Raw genomic sequence first — 23,935 nt, 5'->3', positions numbered from 1 at the left:
TAAAGGAGAGGCAGAGGTGATGCGGAAAAGGGACAGAGTTAAGAGATATCTTAGATAAACTTAAATTACATAGACTTGAAAGTGTGATATATTTATGTAAAATTCTGTTTTATACAATTTGGAATAATGTGAATTCCCTGAATATAAAATGCATTAACACATGGTTCAAAACTATCAGGCCAAATATATTGAAGCCTTATTTACACTCTAACTACAGGGCTGTGACACTTTAAGCTGATCAACAGAAACACCTGCCTTCTATGGGTTTTTCTACAACTTGTCAGCTATACATGGTCTTCAGGAACTACATCCTTCCCAATAACTGCAAGCTGCCTTGAATTTGGGATGGGGCAGGGGAAATTAATCAGACTTAATAAATGAATAAGGGACAAATAAATGATATAAGAGAGAAGAAAAGGTAACAGTTGACCTTTAGTTTACCAGCTTATGTGATTTGGTACCTGACAAAGCCATTTAATAATATTACTTTGACCTGCTTCAGAAAGAAGTGAGTTCCCTATTGAGAAGTGTGCAAGGGTATGTTGGACAATTTTATGCCAGAAATATTAATAATTAGATTCATGTGTCTTGTTGGGTATTGGATGAGAAGAACACTAAGGTTCCCTCCAATCAAGAGACTTGAAGATGTGGGGCACCTGGGTGGCTCAATCAGTTAAGTGTCTGACTTCAGCTTAGGTCATGATCTCACTGGGTTTGTGAGTTCGAGCCCCACGTCAGGCTCTGTGCTAACAGCTCAGAGCCTGGAGCCTCCTTCAGATTCTGTGTCTCCTCCTCTCTCTGCCCCTCCCATGCTCATGCTCTGTCTCTCTCTGTCTCTCAATAATAAATAAACGTTAAAAAAAAAGAGACTTGAAGATGAAGGTCTTCCCCACACTTCTGTTCAACTCCCATAATTCTCAGTATGAACACCTTTTCTTTTGAATTAACTACGCCAACTCTATTTTATTATTTTTAAAAAATAAATGTTTATTCATTTTTGAGAGAGAGAGAGAGAGAGAGACAGAGGGAGGGGCAGAGATATTAGGATATAGAAGTTCCGAAGCAGGCTCCGTGCTGACAGCAGAGAGCCCAATGTGGGGACCGAAATCATGAACCATGAGATCATGACCTGAGGTGAAGTTGGATGCTCGACTGAGTCACCCAGGTGCCACTGTTTAGCTTTTTAATAGGTTCCAGTGTTGCCTCCTCTGTGGGTCATGATCTAGAGTTGGTGGTGATAGTTGTGTAGTAAGTGGCAGCAGTGGCAATAACAATAATAATATCTGCATTGTGCTTAATATGTGCCAAACACTATTCTAAATGCTTTTCATATAGAAACCCACCCATTCCCCTCATAGAGCTTTGAGGCACAAAACAGTGTTGTCCTCATCTTACAGATGAAAAAATTGAGAAACATAAAGTATAACTAACTTGCTCAGGGTCACACAACATACTCAAGATTTAAACCCAAAAAGTCTGTCTCTGCAATCCATGCTCTTATTTACCATGCTATCCTGCCTCTCCAACAAAATGATAGTTCACAGCCTTCTAGCTCTGCAGATACAGCATATGATAGGGGTAGAGATTCTTTGAGCCACTGGAACCTGGAAAATCTTTTTTCCAGGATCATCTTCCTGGTAATAAGTGACCTTGGAAGTATTGAACTAGCTCCAGCAGAAATTGGTAGGGGCAGGTTAATTCAGAGGGGCTCTGGTCTTCTCAGTCTTTCCTTTTTTCCCCCTGATCTGTTAGTTTCCTAGGGTTCAGTGTTAAAAACTGTCAATATCTGCAGCCACAATGCTACTCCAACTTCTCTCTTAGCTTTAAGACCATATTGGTTTGACTACCTCAGGACTAAGAACATGTTATCTACCTTTGGTTCTTTATTTGAGAGGAAAATAACTCAAAGAACAATATGAAACAGATAGTCATTTTAAAACTCATGTATACACTCTGCTGTGAGTATAATGATGATGACCAACCATTTAGAAAGGCCAGGTGGGTGTAATGTCAGCTACGTGTAATAGTTGCAACATCTGTTAGACATGTGTGCTGGGTACCCTCCCTGATGTAACATTTGTAGAAAGTATTACTTAGAATTTGGGGGGTTGCAAGTGACAAAAACCCAACTCTCAACACCTTCAGTAAAAGTAGAGATTAATTATTCAAATATTGCTGGATCATCTTAAGGAACTCAGGACTAGGAATCTGGCTGGATCTCAGAAATAAATGGAACAAGGTATTGCTCAGGATTCATTCTCTAGCTCATATTCCCACTCCTCCCTGCACATCCACTACATATCTCTTTCTTTCTTTTGTTCTTTCTTCTTCCTTTTCCTTCTCTAGACCAAATTCTTCTGCTTCTCAGGTCAACATAGAAGGAAGCAAGGCTACTTTAATATCCCCTGAGTTATCAAGCCTATTGCTATAGAACAGAGAAAGAAGCAAACTCAACTCTCTGGGTCCCAAGTACAATCCCTGGGCTGTGGCTAAGGAATAGAATCACTGTATTGGCAGAGTAAGTCTTACAGCCACACTAAGGATGAGCAGAGGAAAGACAATTATTAGAAGAGGGGGAACTGAAGAGACAGCCTCAAGGGAATCTTTTATAAGAAGCCGCCACGCCAAGTAATGTAGCTGGCAGATGTCCTCCATGAGATAAAGTGTGCCAAGGGACTCTGTCTCATGTAGTGTAGAAGCCATAGGAATCACGCCTTGATAAAAGCGCACAGCATGTATACAGTTGGTGTTCTATAACAATTAACAATAGTTAATGCTTATGGCATTTAATATCTTCCATGAGCATTTAGGAGTCACAAAATCTCTATAAGGTAGTAATGTAGTTATCTCTATTTTAGAAATAAAAAAGCTCAGTTTTGGAGAAAAGAAGAGACCTTCTCAAGTTTATACAGCTAGTAAACTACAGTTTCAGAACTTGAATGTGGCTCTGTCTTAGTGCTCTAGCCACTAAGATACTTTCTCTTTAATTCAGAAAATATGTAATATGCACCAAGCCCAATGCCAAGTGGAAAAATTCCAAATACACATTCCAGGCAATTAAAAGAACAAATATAAAATAGAACCACCATTCTTACAGATGCAATATTTCAGCTTTGATTTCCTTCACCCACCCAAAATGAAGAGCTAACACTGCTCACCTTATTAGCCTCAAATGACTCCAGATGGCATTGCAGAACACATGCACCACTATTCAGCAGCCTTAAGAAGAATCCAATACCATGAATCTTTTTCACATTGACTTTCCAGGGAGGTCTTCCAAGTCCCTAAAGATCCAACAGATAATTCTATGGCACAGACTGCCACTTACAGACAAAGGTCAAATAGCTGCCTAGTCCCTATGTCATGCCATCCATGGCACGAGAAGCATCTGTTGGATTTGGAATTCTAAGCATACTGCATGACTGAACTCAGGTTTTGTTGCTATTACTATGTTATAGGTGACACAGATGAACATTGGAATAGTTCATTTGGCCTATCAAACTGCAGAATCACAGGTACCTTCCTCTCAGTTAAATAATCATACAAGAGATTTCAGAAAATCCAGTGCTGAAAGATTTCAGAGGAAAGGCCTATGCCTGCCTGCCTGACTCCTCCTTGTATCACAGAGCAGTGTCCTCTCTCCTACAATGATGGTTATCAGACTACCCTCAAGCTTCCTGTTTTTGTGACTGTTTCCCCACTAGACTCTGTCTTCTTCACCACAGTATTTCCAGAATGTAGCATAGTGTCGGGCACATAATAACTCAGGAGGTGATCTACATGAGAATGGGAAGACAAGGAGGGAGGCAGTGGGGGAGGGAGAGGAGGAGGAAACAGGAAGGAAGGAAGGAAGGAAGGAAGGAAGGAAGGAAGGAAGGAAGGAAGGAAGGAAGGAAGGAAGGAAGGAAAAGAGAGAAGGGAGAGAAGAAAAGGGGAAGGAGGGAGGAAAGGAAGTAGGAAAGGAAGGGAGGGAGGAGAGAGGAGGAAGGAATGTAGAGGGAGGCTTGGGGGATGAAGAGAGTCTATGAGTCCTAACATCAAGGCAAGTTTTTGAGCAAGTCATATACAAACCTAGATGAATATCTATTAATACCTGGAGATCATTCGTTCTGACAAGGAGAAGACACCCTGAGTGGCCAATGGACTCCATCTATAATCCCTGGGCAGAGAAGAGCAAAGCCTAAAGTTAACCAAGGCTGAGTGTCTGTTAACCTCTATGAGAGGAATAACCTCAATCAAGACTGTGTATATGAAAATGGCTAACTGAAGAGAATAGACATTTATTTCTCATTCTGAACCTGGCAAGGAGATTCTCCTAGGTATGCCAATTAAATTTCCATTTCTCATGTACCTTCAACTACTGTCTTAAGAAGAACCTGAGCCTACAAAGTAGGCACTCTGACCCTCACCAAGGAAATAGTGTTAATTGTTTGTCTTCAGGCTGTGGGGCTTCAGCAGTGTAAATTGAAAAAGTAAACCCAATTTGAGAGATATGCAAATGACAAACTAAAAGAAGAATATTTAGCGTTATAAACACACACACACACACACACACACACACACACACACACACACACACAGCTCTCCTCCTCATTATCAAGGCTGTTTTTTTCCATAACCAGAAGGAAAAATGAATTGTTGGAAGCTCCTCAAAATGTGCAGCTGAGAGTGCCTTCATATTAATGAGGAAAATGATGCTGATTAATGGGTAGCCCAAAAGCAAGAAGGAAGCTTTCCGCCCTTCTGTAATCCTCCTGGCCTGGGAAAAGGTAGTCTACTGAGGTCTCCAGGCAGAGCAAGAGCACAGTCCCCTTGGTCTGCTGCTGGCTAGAACACATGTGTCTGATCATGCTTCTTTCAATTACACTAACAAACATGTCTAGTCCTGAACAAACTGGCCCCTGGGAATTAGACTGATTACAGAAATCCACAACCTTTCGAGCCTCCCTAACCTTAATTGATCAGGACTCCTCTATTGTAGTGCGCAGCTAGTCCAGAAAAAAAGATTTTCTGAAAGTTTAGTTAAATGACAATATTGATTTTTACTCTTAATATTCTCTTAAATTCATCACATTTCCTACATTTGCTTGGTACATTACATGTTCCCATGGCTCTATGACCAGCATTGTGTAATAAGTTCTTTAACACAATCTAGCAAAGGATTATGACCCCCATTTTACGTAACAGAGTCCAAGTCACAGGGAAGTGGAAATACCCCTAACTAAGGAGTGAGAGGTGAAGTCTTTGACTCCTGGACTGGCAGTGCATCTTCTTAATAATGGCTCTGAACAAGACCTTCTATCTGAATTCACTACCTTCTGGGTCACATAAGCCACGAGCCACCCAGGAATGAGAAGGTCACCTTCTTTCCTAATGAATCACAAGGAAAATAGCCTCCTCTACCTGGTATGTAGTCTGCACACTGGCTGGTCTTTATTCTTCTCTGTACAAAGGAAGGCCCTTCTGTGAATAAGCAGAGGCCAGATTCCATATGCTACCCAGATCTGGGCACTGCCACCTGGACTCAAAGATTTATGTCCTCTGTAGCTCATGAGACATGCAATGGAGGAGTGTCCTAGACAAGCAAAGAAAGCCTTGGTGGCATGTGGAATCATGCTCTGGTCAAGAGCCCAGGCTTGAGAAGAACAGATATAATGAGATCTGAAGCTCATACAATTCTGAGAGTCTGCTTTTGAAGAGAATGCAGAGTTACAAAAACAAAAGTTTCATATGAACGCAAACATTTATAAAGACAAAATATATCACAATGCATACATCATAAAAATCTGAAAAATACCATACAATCAAAATCAAGAAAAATAGCGTCATTATTTGTATCAATTAAGTGCCTGTCATTCTTCTTTGGTACCTTTCCCTACATTTTGGGTTGTATATGCCAACAATTTTATGGAAGTTTTCAACGTAGGGAAGAGAATGACCCTTCTCTTTTCCTCTGCAGGGTCTCACCCAGGGTCTCCAGTGAGCATGTGCAGTGTGAGATCCAGAGCTGTGAGCAGCAAGGCCGACTCACAAGGTAGCACAGCCTCTGGCCTTGTGTCCTCCCATCAATACCAGGCAGGTCATCTCGGCAGGTGGCAGGAGAATCCTAGAAGCCACTCCTGCAACAGGACAGCGAACTACAACTTACCTCTGCAAAGAAGTGGCTGCCAGATATAAAACCCTAGCTAACTGTAACCTCAAGGCAATTTCTCCTTAGCTGGATCCAAAAACTGTCTACAGCTACTCCACCAGCAACAGAACAATAGATATGTTTAGAGAAGTAAGGGAGAAAGAATGGTCTTAACGGCTCATGGTTAAAGTATCTTAAATTTGCAAATTAAAAAAAAAAAAAAGAACATTTGAACATATTGCCAAGACTCCTCCTACATCTTGAAAGGGCCTGTGCAAGTCTAAATGTAAGCCTAAATGTAAGCCTGACTATCTTCATAAAGTCACCTCTGTGCCTGTCCTCAATCTCCCTGCTCTAGCAGGAGTGGGGAACCAGGAGGAAGCCCAGAGGTATCTTCATCTCTAACATACCAGGGATTACAATTCTCTAAAGCACCTGGACTGTAGTCACAGATAAGGCAAAAACTCTGCCTCAAGCATGGTCTGGAATGAACAGACCTTCATTATAGTAGATTTTCATCCATACAGCACTTACTAAATCCCACACTACTTTCCCAGGACCAAGTAGATTCACTCATACCTCTTAACAACCGTACTTTTTCATGGAAGGAAAACACCTACAAGTGCACGTCCATCATCTAAACTATTTAGCCCCAAACTTGAATCTTTATTTGGTACCCAATGATATGGGTACCTAAATAATAGAATTGCAGGGGCATGGAACTCAGTCCTAACATCAGTCCCCAGGCTCTGCATAACATGTAACATGGAGCCCCTGTATGAACAAACATGTGAATGTGTTATACAACATAGGAGCATTCTATTCAACCACAGTGGAATCATCCCTTCAGGTAAGCAGAAGCACCCTAGGGTTCTCAACCCTCCCCACAGTCATCACTATGAATTTCGTTAAAGGCAGAGTATTTAAATAACTGGACATCTATTGATATGCTTCTCTTTTATTTCTGTATTTAGTTAAGTCAGTGGTTCTCACCAGGTACACAAGGAATACCACATAGGATGTACATTTAAAACCTTGTATATTTATGGGGCGCCTGGGTGGCTCAGTCGGTTAAGCGGCCGACTTCACCTCAGGTCATGATCTTGCGCTCCGTGAGTTCGAGCCCCGCGTCAGGCTCTGTGCTGACAGCTCAGAGCCTGGAGCCTGTTTCAGATTCTGTGTCTCCCTCTCTCTGACCCTCCCCCGTTCATGCTCTGTCTCTCTCTGTCTCAAAAATAAATAAATGTTAAAAAATTTTTTTAAAACTTTGTATATTTTACTTATGAATAGTATAAAAGATTTTCATGTGTAGTTTTAACTATTTGTGATTTTCCCCTTACTCGTTTGATATTTGAACCTAACCCACATAGATGTCATGAGACATTTTAATGAGTTTTTGTTCATTAAATCGGGAAAGTAAATAATTTTCGTTTTTAATGGATACTTATACGATAGACACTTTGGTGCTCTAACCTGGGAGTGGGGAGAAGCAGAATAGAAACAGTAGTGTGCAGCATCCTGATAAACTTCTCTAGACACAAAAGGAAATTGCATCTCTAATCTCCAAATCTGATTAAATATGAAAGAGAGAGGGGGTGGTGAGAAAGCTTCACATAATCTTGGGTAACTCTTGAAAGCTTCTGAGCTCCACATCACAGAGCTTTTAATTTGTATTCCATATTTCTCTTATAAATATGAACCTGTATATTACTCAAAGTGATTACATTTGGTAATAAACACTAAAAGACTTGAGCTTTTATTTTTTAATATGTTATTCAGATGGGAATGAAAATCATAAATTTCAAGCTTGCAAACAGCAGCGAGGAAGGATGCAGCAGGGACCCTAGAAATCAATGTTTATCCAGCTGTCTGGTCAAATCCCATGAAGGCAACTCCAAGAGACCATTCACTGCTTCCAATCACTCTCTCATTCCTAACAGGTTCTAAACTCAGGTTTCCTTTCATTTTCATTCTGAATTATTTTACTCAGGGGTTATTCATATGTGTTTTTAAATTCTCATCTGAAATTGTTCTACTTATCTTTGATAATTGGTTTCCAACTTGATTTCATTTATTCATTCCATCAACAAATATTTATTAAGCACCTACTATGTATCATAAATATTCTAGGCATTGGACAGACAGCTGTGGGCAAAAATCTCCATAACATCCTATTATAATCAATCCTATGAAAATGATACTTTTATACACCAAAATGGTCAAGTATAAACAATCTCGTGTGGTTTAGCCCATGTTGGGGAAACAGAAAATAAGCATAGTTGGTAAGAACTTTGGTAGGATGTTAGAATCTCTTCTGAGATTAGAGCCCTTGACAGTGCCCTCTTATTACACTCATCATTTTGGATGGACTCTTAACTTTACCTCCTGTCCCAGCCTTGAAAAATAAAGCTCCAGATACCCAGGAATCAGCAAAAAGCCCCAGGAAAAAAGCTACATTCAGTAATTTCCCCACCCTCTAGCTTCTGCTTTTACTGAGTTTTTAATAGGAGGTTTGACAAAAGACTGGTTCATTTAGTAACATCTGAAATAAACTAAGTCATTGATGAGTATTTGGGAACATTTTCATTATCTTATTACCTTTAGAATAATCACTCCTGATAAGCTGGAATTTGTTCAATTCTGATGCTTATGGATTTTAGTGTGGCGTTCCTCCTAACAGAATTGTGAAATAAAGTTCTCCTGAGATTTTAGGTGCTTCTATGACCTATTGGTGTACAAACCCCTGTGAACCTTCTGAGACTTATAAACATCCTTATACTGCCTAGGGGAAACTGTGTCTGGTACCAAGAGGCATCCTGAGAAAGGAGGAGAATATGGCTTCACAGAATCAAATGATACTTAGAGCCCAATGCAGACTGAAACAGTGGGAAAAAGCCTTAAAGCTGGAGAAAAATACCTCTTCCACTTATCAAAGTGTTAGCTTTGATATAGTATGATCTACCTGAGCCTCAGTTTACCATGAAAAACTAGGCTCTACCCCATAGCCTGTTGAGTGAAAGAACATAAAAATGTAAATAGAAAATATAAGTTCTTTGTAAACTCTATAAGGAAGGGCAATTTTCAAAATGAGGAAACAAAATTAAAACAAAAACAAAAACCTGATTTAACCCAGGAATTAAAGGCAAAGTCCCCAGATGGCTAGACAGAGGATTTTTAGGCAGGTGGGGAAGGGAAGATCAGTGCACTTCAGCACGAATTCACTAAAAACAGCAAAGAACCTATATCGATACACTGTCGGTGTTTGAGGGTTTACAATGAACTATGACAAAGCGAGAACACACCAAATGGAAAGAGCACTGGTTTGCTAACAGAACAGATGTAGTTCACATCCTGGCACCACCACCTCCTAACAGTATGAGCCTGGGAAATTTAAAGGACTTGTCAGAACCTTTGTTCCTCATCAGATGATAAAAGTGCATATGGATTAAACACACTCAAATTCATAGAGTGCCTGCATATATAAGGAGCTGTATAGCAATAAACTCCTTACTTCATTGCATACATTATCACAGGTAGTCCTCATGTCAACCTTGTAAGGTAGATTTTTGTCTTTCTCATCTTAAAGATGAAGAAACCGACCTGTTTAAGAAAGCATATAGACATAAGTAGAAAAACTTTGACACAAACCCAGCTCATTTCCAATACAGACTCAGGCATTTCCACTATACTACTGTTGTCTCCGCTGTAACAGATCAAGGTGAGTAGGGGCGAGTAGGGGCGAGTAGGGGTGAGCAGGGGTGAGTAGGGGTGATGGAAGAGAATTTTAAATAGAGTAACCAGCTGTCACCATCCTGGAGCAATTATATACACATAGGCCGCCCAGAAGTGCTATCCTGACATTTAGATGATTGAGCCCCTGGCCCCAGAGATACAAACTACTGACCTGTCTTACCTGGGGATTTATTTGTTGTTATCTGGCACACATGTTTCTTACCAACATAGTTTGGGTTATTGCTATATTCAATTCACCAGGCTCAAACACTGTGATATCATCAATACACTGACCAACATGATCTGCCTGAGAAGCAGATGATGACATATAGCTGGACAGCTGAGTGAGGTAGCATCATTAAGGTATACTTCTGACCCCAGTAGATGAAAGTTAAACAATTTCGAATAATTTAGTAACAAGTATAGAGAAAAGGGCATTTTCTTGATTGATAGCTATATACCAGGGGCCAAGGAATGTGCTGATTTGCTCTAGGAATGAAACCACATCTGGAATAGCAGCTGCAATTAGAGTCTCTACCTGAGTTTATGGTAATCCACTGTCATTCTCCAAGAGGCATCTGTCTTCTTCACAAGAAACAAACTGAATGAAGATCTGGGAGGAAGCACAACACTGACATCTTTCAGGTCCTTGGTGATGGCACTAACCTCTGAAATCTCTCCAGAGACACATTATGTTCTAAATCAACAAGTAATACACAGTATTGTTTGTCCCTTAGCCAGAGCTTACATGTCCTAAAAACAAGGGTTTTGAAAATGAGAGTGACTCCTTTCATTGATACTCCTAGTGATCCACAACAGAATGTTTTGCTTTATTCCCACTTTGGCCTTTTTTGGTCTACAAGACCTACCTCCCAAGGAAGGATGCTTCCATGAGGGGACACAACAATGCTTTACTAAAACTGGTAGTTGAGACAGCCACCAACAACTTTGAGCTCCTCCTGGCAGTAATTCAACAGGTGAAGAAGGCAGTTAATGTACTAACTAGGATATTGATGCCTCCAAGAAGATCCAGAGTTGCTACTGCATATTGGAAGTGAGGAAGAGTTCACCTTTGACTTACAAGAGTTCCCGGGGCATCTCTTAGTACTCAAGGTCCTTCCCATTCAAGTTAATGGAAAATTTCAATAACTCAATACAGACAGTAATATTAATACCCCAGAACCTTCAGGAATAAAGGTTTGGGTCACCCCACCTGACAAGGAATCAAAACCAGAAGAAGTACTTTGTTGAGATAAAGGAAGTACAAGTACAGAATGTGTAATAGAAAAAGGTAGTTAAAAATACCAGCTATAACCACATGGCCAGTTGCAGAAACAAGGACTATAATGATTTTAGTACTTCTTCATTATTTTAATATGAATATGTTTCAGTACATATCAACCAATTTTTTTTTCTTGTTTCTCCCATTCCCCTATTATCTAATGTAAGATACGGTAGTGGTAGTTAAGTTTATCTCAGTACCTAAATTACAGGATATCAGAAGAAGAATGTGATTCAACAAGCACAGGATTACACATCGCTCAAAGACGAACAAAAAGAATTTGTACTCACTTTTGGAGAGAGGATGTGTTTTCAGTTGTATAAGGGATAGTTGCATTACATTAGGCTGAAACATGGACTTCCGATTGTATTCATTTGGAAAAAAAGTTCAGTTAAAAGATGTATACACTGATGATCCACAGGGAGGGTGTGTCAATTTAGCTAAGCTGAAACTACATTTCCCAGAATCTCTTTTCTGGCACAGCTTCAGGGTAGTAGGGGCTAAAGGAGACATCTGCACAAGATTTGGAAGGCAGCATAAAGCACTAGACAGAAGTTCAGCGCTAGCAACCCTAGCGGCTCCTGTGCAGCACTGCTAACCTGTTGGCTCAACAGGCTGCCATGAGGCAATGGCCAGACTCCCAGGAACTCGAGTCCCCACTATGTCTCTCCCTACAGTTTCTGATTCTTGAGCCAAGTATGTGTTTATTTCTGTGAGGAAGGTGCCAGCTTCTCCTGCAGGTCACCTGCATGATCAAAGATGGAGTACTACAGGTAATGAGAGACTGCCGGGTGTTCCAGCCCATTCTGTGGGCTCCAGAACATCCTCATGGGTTCTCATTTGCCCTTGCTCTCCTCTATTTCACACCCAAAGTTTCTTCCCAACTGACTATCCTGCTGCTTCAGGCCCTAGAAATATACACAGAAGCAACAGCCTTTCATACTGTTTATCCTACAACTGCACAGCTCAAATCCCTACAAAAAATCCTTTTTTATATAATTATATATAGAAACGACTCCTAGTGTGTCTGCCTCTCTGAATCACCCTAAGCGAACGGTACACAGATGGAAATGGCAGAGCTAGAACTCCCACCTAGCTCATTTCTAATCCTGATTCAGGGTACTTTCCACTAAACAACTGCCTCCACCATAATAACTCAAGGCCATGTAGCTGGAGGGTGTTGATGGTTTAAGACAGTATGTTGGCCATCACACTGCCTCTTGGAGAAATGGAGACATATAGGCTGCATGAAAAACTTAGAGATATCAAGATGACTAAATGCCTGATGCCAAAGTGCAGATTAATGAACTGAAGTCAGCATGCAGAAGAGGTCCCTAGGAGCAAGTCCCCTCCCAGGGGCTAACTTCAACTTTGGCCCATTCAGCACTTTTAGCTAAAAATTGCTTAATAAAGACAGAAGGTGTGTTGATCAAATTTTCAGATGACACAAGGCTGGGCCAGCTAGCAAATATGCTGAGTGACAGAATCAAGAATCCAACAGATTTGACAGGATGAATAATGAGTCACAGCTAACAAGATGAAATCTAAGAGGATGGATATCAAGTTCTACTTTCCACAGAGCTGCCCTGGATGGAGTAGATACTAGTGCCAGGCTATCACTTGAGCTCAGTGTGGGAAGAAACACACGATGCTGATGAGAGAGAGGTCTGCTTCAGGGGAATGCTCCTGAGTTCAAAAATTATCCTCAGAGACTTAGAGACTTGGCTTAATAGAAGCCTTTGTGAAAAAGACTGAGCTCAATACCAATCACCACCGTGATTAGGTTAGAGGATTCATCGGGTACACAGGCTTCATTACTCCAAGTATGATGTTCCAATACAGGTTGAAGATAGTTTTACAACTTTGACCTGCTCAAAACCACACAGCTGAGGCTTGGGATACAACCCTACAGGACACACCTTAGTTACAAACCAGAATTTTACTAATAAAGATATAAATAAAAGTCATATGAAGAACATGTTAAGAAGAGTGATCATGAGACTTGGTTCAAATAATTCGAGAAATTTCATCTAGGGGAAAAATAGAATGTTATTGGTACTGCTAGAGAAAAGATGGATTGAAACTATACAAAGGAATACTATAATCACTATAAACAATAAGCACATAATATAATGGTTAAGTAGGGCTCTGGAGCCAAACTACTGAGATTATGGCTCATAATACACTCCCCAGCCATTTGACTTGAGCCAATTACTCAATTTTCTTGGCTTCAGCTTTCTCATTTATAAAATGGGAAAGACCAGGATATCCCCCTCATACCTTTGTCATAGGGATTAACTAAGCAAAAGCAAATAGTACCTACCTCACCTGGAAGTTGTGGATATTAAATGGTGCAACATACTTATAAAGCATCACATGGTCAGAGGTCAATAAATTTTTGCTAGTATTTATTATTATAAAGAAGTACATTTGATGTTTAGAGCTATCCCCAAACAGAATGCCCTGGAATGAGAGGAAGCATCATCTTGTGCCTGAATGTGTTTAAACTAAGACAGGCTTCCCATTGATCAGGGATATCTTGGAGTGGTATTCCTGTACGTGTGAATCCCCTCGGTATCTTATTAAACAGTGAGTTCTGATTCAGCAGGTCTGTAGTGGGGGCCTGAGTGTCTGCATTTCTAAAAAGTTCCCAGTAGTTGCTGGCACTGCTGGTGTAGTTACCCCATTCTGAGTAGCAAGACTGAAGATCTCTTCCACTCAGTGGGAAGGAAAAATGCTTTCCATTCCAAAACACTCTTGTTTTGTGATGTTTTTCATTCATGTTTTCTCATCAATCTGAGAATGATAACTATATTGAAGCTACATTATAACTGAGTAATCTAAAGCAAACAACCTAACCGCACACCTTGTTTTATATAATCTGCAAATCACTTTTTAAGAAATGAGTACTTTTTACATCAAAATCCAAAGTCCTCAGATGGAAGCTGATCTACTTCAGCAGAGGGTTTCATTTCCTAATTGGCTAAACATCTGTTCCAGTTCTGAGCACAGATTTATCTTTATCAAATACTGATTGGTCTTTGGCTCCTGCCAGCTGCTTTGTCCTGGTGTGATGGGGAACAAAGTAGGGCAGCTGTGTGATGTGAGGAAGCCTCAGGAGGAAGGCAAAGAAGGGCAAGAGAAGCAGGAAAAAAAGAGACTCACAAGCTATTGGCAGGAAAAAAGCAATAGCAAACTCTACTGGATTCAAGGCTTGAAAGAACCAGATCTGGTGCTAGGAGGACCCTTAGAGATCACCTGACTCATTCTTTTCAGTTTTCATATAGTGGAACAAAGTTCCTATGAAAGGCTCCAACTTTCTAAAAGTAACACATGGAATGAACATGAGAAATGGAAACCAGGCCATGCAGTTCCTAGGCCGTGCTCATCCCACTGGCCCAGCTTGCCTCCTATCTCCTCCTGGGACTCCTACCCCAGCGATGCTGCTTGGTCTACCCATGATTTCTTTTCATGTTTCAGTTGTCCTCTAGAGTAAGGAAGATTGAGAAAGAGTCTGAGGATACGAGTTAGAGAGCACACAGCTGTTTTTTATTCAAGTTAGTTTCTTAAGATGCAACTGCTCCAAAAGATTTGAAAAGTATTTTCCTATCATTCACATTGTTCTCTGCAGCAAGTATAACACAGAAACTCATGACCTTGACATGTTTTCAATAGCCAAGAGGCCAGAGTCAAGCAATGGTTCCCAATATTTGCCCCACTGAAGATCTCTTGGTTCTCTTCAGTCTCCTTTTTCAGTCATGAACTTTCCTCATTGCAATAAGGGTAGAATTAAAAGGAGACATACTTGGGGCGCCTGGGTGGCGCAGTCAGTTGAGCGTCCGACTTCAGCCAGGTCACGATCTCGCGGTCTGTGAGTTCGAGCCCCGCGTCAGGCTCTGGGCTGATGGCTCAGAGTCTGGAGCCTGTTTCCGATTCTGTGTCTCCCTCTCTCTCTGCCCCTCGCCCGTTCGTGCTCTGTCTCTCTCTGTCCCAAAAATAAATAAACGTTGAAAAAAAAAATTTTTTTTAAATAAATAAAAAAAAAAAAAAAAAAAGGAGACATACTAGCTTTCCTTTCTGTGAAGATCAGGTTAGAAAAACTCAGAAGCTTTGGCCAGGGAAGGAGGGAAACCAAAAAGCCACATGGGATTACTTCAAACCCAGAAATCCTCATTTCAAACCCAGAAACCCTCATTTCTCCCAACTCTTATATCTTTATACCAGTTGAGAGCTCAGACATTCTTGGCAGAGAACTAAAAGTCATTAATTCATACTAACATGAAATAACTAGCATCAGCACTTCTCCTGAGAGGCTAGGTTCTTGAGGGCTCTCCTACCTGGGGGAGGTTGTCTGGTTTGGTTTTCTACAATTCTCTGATCACCTGTAAGTGGAGTTTTTCCACTCTTTACCTCCAACATCCTGTGCAGCTGTTTAGGATAAAGTGTTATCTCTGTATATGACCTAATCACCCCCTATACCTTGGCTCCATTTCTCTCTTTTTTACAAAAATTTTTAAACATTTATTTTTGAGAGACAGAGACAGAGTGTGAGCAGAGGAGAAGAAGAGAGAGAGGGAGACACAGAATCCAAAGCAGGCTCCAGACTCTGAGCTGTCAGCACAGAGCCTGATGCGGGGATCCAACTCACCAACCCTGAGATCATGACCTGAGCTGAAGTCAGACACTTAACCAACTGAGCCACCCAGGCGCCCCTCCATTTCTCTCTTTATAAATTTGCTGAAAATGAAAATAACAGATTAACCTTAACCACCCATCACTTAAACAAGAGAAGATACATTATTTATTGCCATAAGTACATTTTAGCAACAGAAATATACACATCAGCAAAAGCAGAGCCCCAACTACTGTCCTTGAGAGATTTCCTGGATCGTGCATGCACTTATTTGTCACTGCTACACAGCATTGATGATCCAACCTCTAGCATTCAGCCAAAATCAGGAATTCAGGAGCTGCAACTCAATGGTGAGGTGACATATGGTTCTCTGTATTTAGTTGTTTGGGTAATTTTTCACTGTGTCTATAAAAATAAAAGGCTGTCATTCATTTATAAACCTATCCAAATATAGATACATGAATAGGCAGCAAAAACTACAGGTAACAGGAACAGTCTGAGCAGGCTATTGGCATCTTCAAAGTGATTATTACCTAGGATTTGAGAACTAAAAAGGGTCTTGGGGGAGCTACACATTACTTTACTTTTATTTTTGCTGAGATGTCTCCCCAACATTACTTTAGGTTACAAACCAGCTCCATGTTTACATCAATGCATAGGAGTAGTAGAGTAAACATTTGATCCTACAAGTGTGTAACAGCAAATGTGTTAAGCATTTGAAACAGATTGTGTTGGCTACACAAACACAACCTAGCAAGTCCTGCTGCCAACTTGTAGTCCTGTGTTTTTCAGCCCACTTTGGACCTCAGTGTCCACAACAGTGGGAAGTAACACGGTCAGTGTCAGAACAAGTTCCCACAGAGAAGAGAGGTTCACATGGTTGAGTTAAAGAACTAAAGTTTTCCTCAGTATTCACGCATTCCCTTATGGGTATTTTTCATGGAAGCCTTGGTATCTTTCTTATTCTTTTGACAGGCCAAGTCTTAAAGAGTGACAGCAGGAAAGAAGACTGTATAGAATGATCTATGTGAAATGGCCACTATCGGTTTGCTTGTAGCTCTAAAGTTAGAACTAAGAGCCCTCTTATCCATATTTGCATGCAATTTTCTGAGTTTGCTTTAATGGATATGACATTTCATTAATTCTGATTGTGTACTCAAGCCAAATCACATGCAGTTTAGTTCCATTTACTGACAAAAAATAGAAGCTGAAAAATTCTAAGTCAGAGTAATAACTGAAGGTATGTAATTACTCATTACCCAATCAGCTACCAGGTTCAGGGGGCAAGAATGGTTTGGAGATAAACTGCAACTTTTGTGAGTGAATCTGACAGGCTGGGTTAGTAGGTGTGTTTCTTTTGATTAATGACACAAGGAAGAAAGGTTTAGGAAAGGTGTTTCCACTGATTCTGCTACTTCTAGGCTGACCCTTAAAATGTTTCTACTAGTTACCAAGGAAAACATAAATTATAGTGAGCAAAATGTGAATTTTGTAAAAACATATAAAAATGTTACATCTTTAAATTCTCTGCTGTAATTTAAAACAAACTAAAAATAGTAAATCCTAGGATATGCCAAAATGGGTCATTTGGCTACATATCTCAACTTTTTCAGAAAATTCACTTATTTAAATATAGAAAAAAATACAATTAGAACTATTCATCATGGTTAATTAACATAAGAGTTTGCATACAACGTAGTTACTGCATGGGTTTTGAAATCCTTCAATATTTTTCCAACAGATCAGATTTTTGGGTATAGAGCATACATTTGCCTGGTTATTGATGAAATAGGCCCAAGAGAACTCTTTCCAGGTTCCTGACCTCCATGAGCTTCCTACTTAGAAGGTCATAGAAAGATAGCCACACACACACACACACACACACACACACACACACACACACACACCATAATCTCACAGTGTCCAGTGAATTGACATAGTAGGGGGACAGTGCTGAGAAAGAAAGAAATCTTTTGATCTTTAAATTGTTTGGGGGGAGTTCACAAAGGGGTAAGGCCTACATGGGGCCTAAGGATGAGCTGAGATGAGTTCCAGAGAGAGAAGAGTTTGAACAGTATGGTGATAGAAATGATCATGATTTGGGGAGAAAAATTATATAGTAAGGTGACAGCAAGAAAATTCTTATTCATAAATATAGATGGGGTCCCATGGGGGGTGGTAGATGGAGAGATATTCTGATATGAAAACGATTAGTTTAATGTAGAGCCATCAGATTGTTTACTCCAGGTACTGATATACTAGAAGTTTTTTGTTTGTTTTTGTTTTTCTGAAACAGTGGCCCAAGCACTCTCCGTTAAGAATTGAAGGAAGAATACAGTCATAAAGACTTGTTATGTGTTTGTGATAGCTAGGAGATGATGAAAGCCTGAACTGGAGGGGTGGCAAAGGCAAAAGAGAAATGGAAGCAAGAAACAATAAAAAAGAAACTCATCAAGATTTATGGACTGGATATGTATTTGAGGTGATGGCTCTGAGTTGTTCATCCTGACCAGGAAGTCAGGAAAAAGAACCAGGTTTAAGGTAAGATAACAGATTCTTGGCAGGGAGATATACTATAGAGAATGGAAAGTATGTGGTGTATACACAAACAAAAATCTGAAGCAGGAAGCTGTGGATGTAGGTTTGAAGCAGAAGTGAGCATCCAGGTCTAGGTCTGGGGTGTAGACAATGATGAGCTAGGCAAGGTTAAAGTTAAGTCTAGCACCAGGTATGCCTCCCCCAGTGCTGATGCTGAAGTAGGTCCTACATATATTCTGAATGGCAGGAGTTCATTCCCCAATCCTCCCTTACTATGTAACCCTTGTCCTGGCCAAACACAGGACGGGCAACCAGGAAGGATGCCAGTATCCATCTGTTAATTGAAGATGAGAAGAGCTATGTGTGGAGGGAAAGTGTTTCAGCCTGTTCAGGCAGATATAGCAAAAACACCATCAACTGGTTGGCTTATAAACAACAAATATTTATTTCTCACAAATTCTGCAGGCTATAAAATCCAAGATCATGGTGTCAGTGTACTCTGGGTCTGGCAAGGGCCCATTTCCTCATCAATGGCCATCTTTGTTTTTTTTTTTTTTTTAATTTTTTTTTTTTAACGTTTATTTATTTTTGAGACAGAGAGAGACAGAGCATGAATGGGGGAGGGTCAGAGAGAGGGAGACACAGAATCTGAAACAGGCTCCAGGCTCTGAGCTGTCAGCACAGAGCCTGACGCAGGGCTCGAACTCACGGACCGTGAGATCATGACCTGAGCCGAAGTCGGCCGCCCAACCAACTGAGCCACCCAGGCGCCCCATTGATGGCCATCTTTGTAATATCACATGGCAGAAGGGAGGAAGGAGCTCTCTGGGACCTCTTTTATAACAGAACTAATCCACTACTTCCCAAGGGCCCCACCTCTTAATATCACCTTGTGGGGGTATATTTCAACATATGAATTCAGGGGGACACAAACATCCAGTCTATGTTAGAAAGAGTCCTGTTAATATTCTGTTGTGGAAGTCCAGCAGCTGGCCTGCTGGGGCAGAGCTGGTTTAGGAGTAACTACAGTAGATTGTGTTGAATGTAATCATGAAATTTGAGAGTCAGAGCACATTCGATGGTAGTTTTTAAACTTGGTGTGGATTTTTTTAAATGAAAACTTAAATGAAATGTAAACAGCTAAGCTGTTCCCATTGGAGATTGAGAGTAGGGTCTACAGGAGTCCAGGAGACACATTCAAAAAGTTTGTTCTAGGCCAGCTGATTTGTTTTATACATTTGGGTACTAAATCCAAGATTAGGGAGCTCAGAAAACATAGCAAGCTGGGACTGTGACATAGGGCTACAGGAGCCCAGACCAGGAACTGTTATGCTGCTCTAGAGAAAGAGGGAGGGGGCCCAATTCTACTCTCTATTACATCATCCATTAGTGAAAGTTTCCTTATAAAATCAGTAAAAGCACATTGAATATCTTTACCCAGTATCCACTTCCTCCCACCAACACACACACACACACACACACACACACACACACACACACACACACACAAAGGGGTTCATCCTCAGTGATTCCGGAAGGAGAAGCTGGGAGGAGGGAGCATTAGGTAAGGGCAGGGGCTCTGCAAGTTCAAGCCCACCTCCAGTGCTAGATCAAGTGAAAGCCAACATCTGCAGAATCCCCAGGCTGCCCTAGGTGGAGGCCATGCCTCCTTTTGTTCCCTTAACTCCAGCAGGTAGTTCTTAGCATTCAGCCTCCAAATAGCCTTTACACATATAAGAGAATATCTCTCCATTCAGAATCCCTATTCCAAATCTCATCACCACAAAGTATTCTGCAGAGCTAATGTTACCCCGTTCTGGCTTCAGGGAGAGGTTGCCGGGGGCCTTCTCCCACTTTGAGAAGATAGCAAGAGTCTAATTTGCTGTGAACTGTCATGAGCAATAAAATGTTCATTAACTTTAATTGTAAACACTTTAAGTCCCAATCATTGTAATGAAATGATAAATTCAAAAATCAAGACTTAAGTACCCTTTAAAATTTTCATATCTTCTATATTCACCTGGTGTCTTAAACCAGACATAGTCAAATTAAACAGTACACTGCCTGAATCCCCTCCCCACTTCCATCTGACAAAACCTTACCCATTTTTCAAGGCCCAGCTCAGCTCCTCTTATCCTCCTCAACTGCAAGGAATCTGCCCACTTATGGCACCCAAAGCACTTTTGTAGTATTCCTGATAATGGCACTTGTTTTGATGATATGTTTTATTTGTTCCAAGTACACTGAGGTACTTGCCAATCAGTATCACATCTTGAGCACCCCTATCATTTCAGCCCCAGAAATAGTGTTTCCTGCCCAGGAATTCTCCAAGATAATTGTAGGTGGATTGAATCAGTGGTGTAAATCTTTTTGAAAAGCCAGTGAAAATTCATTATGAGAGCCTCAAAGATGCTTTAATTTGCTTAGCCTATATCTTCATCTGGATTATACATCACACTGACAATTCTAATATTACATACATCATTTTGCTATGCAATATAATACCTAACACTAATTATCTATATTTTTGCTAGCTGTGATACTTACACGCTGTAGTGGAATACCTGGGTTAAGATACCCAATTTTATACTTGAACTTAAAGTCACCTAGTGCTTCATATAGTAGGCTTCAGAAAAAAGTCATGATCTATACCATTGAGAAAAGAATTGACTTGAAACAAGCATTTAAAATCCAGGTTTCTAAGGTAAAAGTATGCATTCAAGTTATCAGAAAAGAAATTCATTTAATTTTTTGTCTTAAAATGTCTTTTTATGCAAAACACAAAAACTGAGACATAACATACATTTGTACATGAAGATAAAAAATAACAGAAAGTTTACAAAACCTTGGTCACTGCCATTACCATTCAGTGGCTCCGGGACTGAGTGGGCTGGCATTCTGAAAGCTACCTCAGGGTAGGCCCCAGGTCCTATAGGAAGGCAGTTGGCCAGCCTTTTGACAAATCCCCTCAGTCCACATGCCCACCCCTGAGCCTTTGGAGGACAGGGTGCAGGTTTTACCTGTGGACTCCCAGGTGCCCATCACACCTCAGAAATGCCCAGGTGACACACCTGAGGAATCCCCAGGACCAGTGAAAGGTGGCCTATACTCTCTTTGTGATATGGGGGAACCCTGGAGGATTAGTCTGTAACCTTGAGAAAAAGTGGCCTATCAGTCTAGCTTAAAGGATGCAGTTCTGGACTGATTTTTTCTGCCCTCCCTAAGAGTCATACAAATGAAATATTGCTGATGATAGAGGGAAGAATAGGGTGAAAAGAAATTCATTTTAATCCCTTTTGGTGGGCTAAGTGGGAATGGGCCCAAGAGCTGGGGACTTAGCCTCTCAGCCAAATCAAAATGCACAAGTCATGTAATTTTTGTTTCATTCTTACTGTGGTTAGAATAGTAATTAAAAACTGTCTGTCCATAGGTTGTAATGTCTTCATTTGTAAAAATGATGACTCTTGATTTTTTCTGCCCTGAAACTACTATGATTAATTATCTACAATGACTAGACTGAATGATCCCTAACAAACCATCTTGCCTTTTTGCTGGTGTAACTAGTCCTATAAAAGTAGAGTTGTTGTGCCTTCCAGGGAAGATGGCAGAGTAGGAGGATCCTGGACTCACCTTTTCCCATGGATGCAATAGACAACACCCATGTCAGGGTAAATAACCTGGAAGACAACAGGAAGACTGGCAGAACAGACTCTCCACAGCCAAATGTAGAAAAGAGGCCACATCAAAGAAGATAGGAAGGGTACAGACTGGGTCGGGAGCCAAAATGACCCTTGGAACTGTCCCCAGGAAGGAGGGACACTGAGAGCATGGAGAAGGGAGAAGACCAGACCCCACAGCAGGCATTCCAAGCACGGGGGGCCTGCACTGGGAAGATGAATCCCTATAACATTTGACTTTGAAAACCAGAGGGGCTTAACTACTCAATTTCTTACAATCAGTAGTATTTAACACCTGGAACTTTATAAATCATGGATATAGCTCTGGGAGAGGCAGAGGACAACAGGAAAATGAGTCATCCCCACCCTTAAAGACATAACACAACAGAACAAATAGCCCTGCCAAGACACAGCTTAGAAGCAGCAGTTTGAAAAATGCCTGGGATATTCAGGAGAGGTATTTGTTTCCTAATCTCAAAGCATATGCTGAAGGGGCAGGGATCTTTAAAAGGTTTCTTTAAGAATAAAAGAGCTGGTGGGTGCCATTTCCCTCCTCCACGATCCAGTCTGATACCCTGACACCTGCAAGAACTAGCACAGCTGCAAACAGCAAGTACAGGTCCCCTCCCACAGCAGACCTGGAGCACATATCTGGAGAACACTAAGTGCTCTGCCCATGTGTCCTCCCTCTCCTACCGGGCCTCAAGAAATCCAACTAAAGTAGCACCACAAGCATGGCAGTGTGTAAGCAGCCCCAACACAAGTAAGTGCCACTCCAAAATGACTCATGCCCCAATACTGGAAGGTAACTACACATATCAACTCCTCTGTGACCCCAACACATCTAATCTGACTGCAGGACATGCCCACCAAGGAAAATTTCTCAGGGGACAACACAGGGACAGTCCCATGCAGTTCAGTGCAGTGCAACTCTGGCAAATGCTTACTCTGATCCAACTCACGACCAAAGTATCCACACTGGTGCAATAAAAGCATGGGGAACAAACCCTGCCCATAACAGGTAAAAGAGACATTGCAGATGCCTGGAGGCAAAGGTGGCTCAGCACAACAGCAGGGTACATTCAACACACATAGGGGCTGCACCTGAAGCGCCAGGTTCAAATGAACGGGGGACATTGCACTGTAGGGCACTAAAGACCTCTTCCTCATAAGGCCGCTACCTTTAAGAGCAGGAGACATAGCTGAGTCAGATCCTAACATATAAAAACAGACAAAGAGTTAGACAAAATGAAGAGACAGTGGAATATGCCCAAAATAAAAGAACAGGGCAGCATCACAACAGCAGAGCTAAACAAAATGGAGGTAAGTAATATGCATGATAGAAAATTGAAAGTAATTGTCATAAAGATACTCATTGGATTCAAGAGTGGAGTTAAGGACCTCAGTGAGACCTTCAAAAAAAAGAGACAGAAACATAAAAAAGAACCAATCAGAGATGAAGAACTCAATAAATAAAATTAAAATATACTAGAAGGAATAACTACTAGACCAAAGGAAGCAGAAAAATGGATGAGCAACCTAGAGGACAAAGCAATAAAAAGCAATCGAGTGAAAAGGAGAGAGAAAAAAATAATACAATCAGAAGAGACTTAGAGAACTCAGCTACACCATCAAGTGTAATAATATTTGCATTATAGGGATTCCCAAAGAAGAAGAGGAAATAAAAGGTCCAGAAATTTTATTTAAAGAAATAATAGCTGAAAACTTCCTAACTATGGGAAAGGAAAGAGAAACCTGATCCAGGAGGCACAGAGATACCCAGCAAAATCATCCCAAGGAAGTCTACACTAAGACACATGGTAATTAAGTGGCAAAAAAGTAATGATAAAGAGAGAATTTTAAAAACAAAACAGTTACATACTAGGGAAACCTCTTAAGGCTATCATTGGATTTTGCAGCAGGAACTTTGCAGGCCAGAAAGG

This window comes from Puma concolor, chromosome A3 (genome assembly GCF_028749965.1).
Source record: "Puma concolor isolate L17-30 chromosome A3, mPumCon1.1.hap2, whole genome shotgun sequence".
Classification (NCBI taxonomy): Eukaryota; Metazoa; Chordata; class Mammalia; order Carnivora; family Felidae; genus Puma; species Puma concolor.
The sequence above is the reverse complement of the archived record's forward strand: the minus strand, read 5'-3'. Positions refer to the sequence as shown.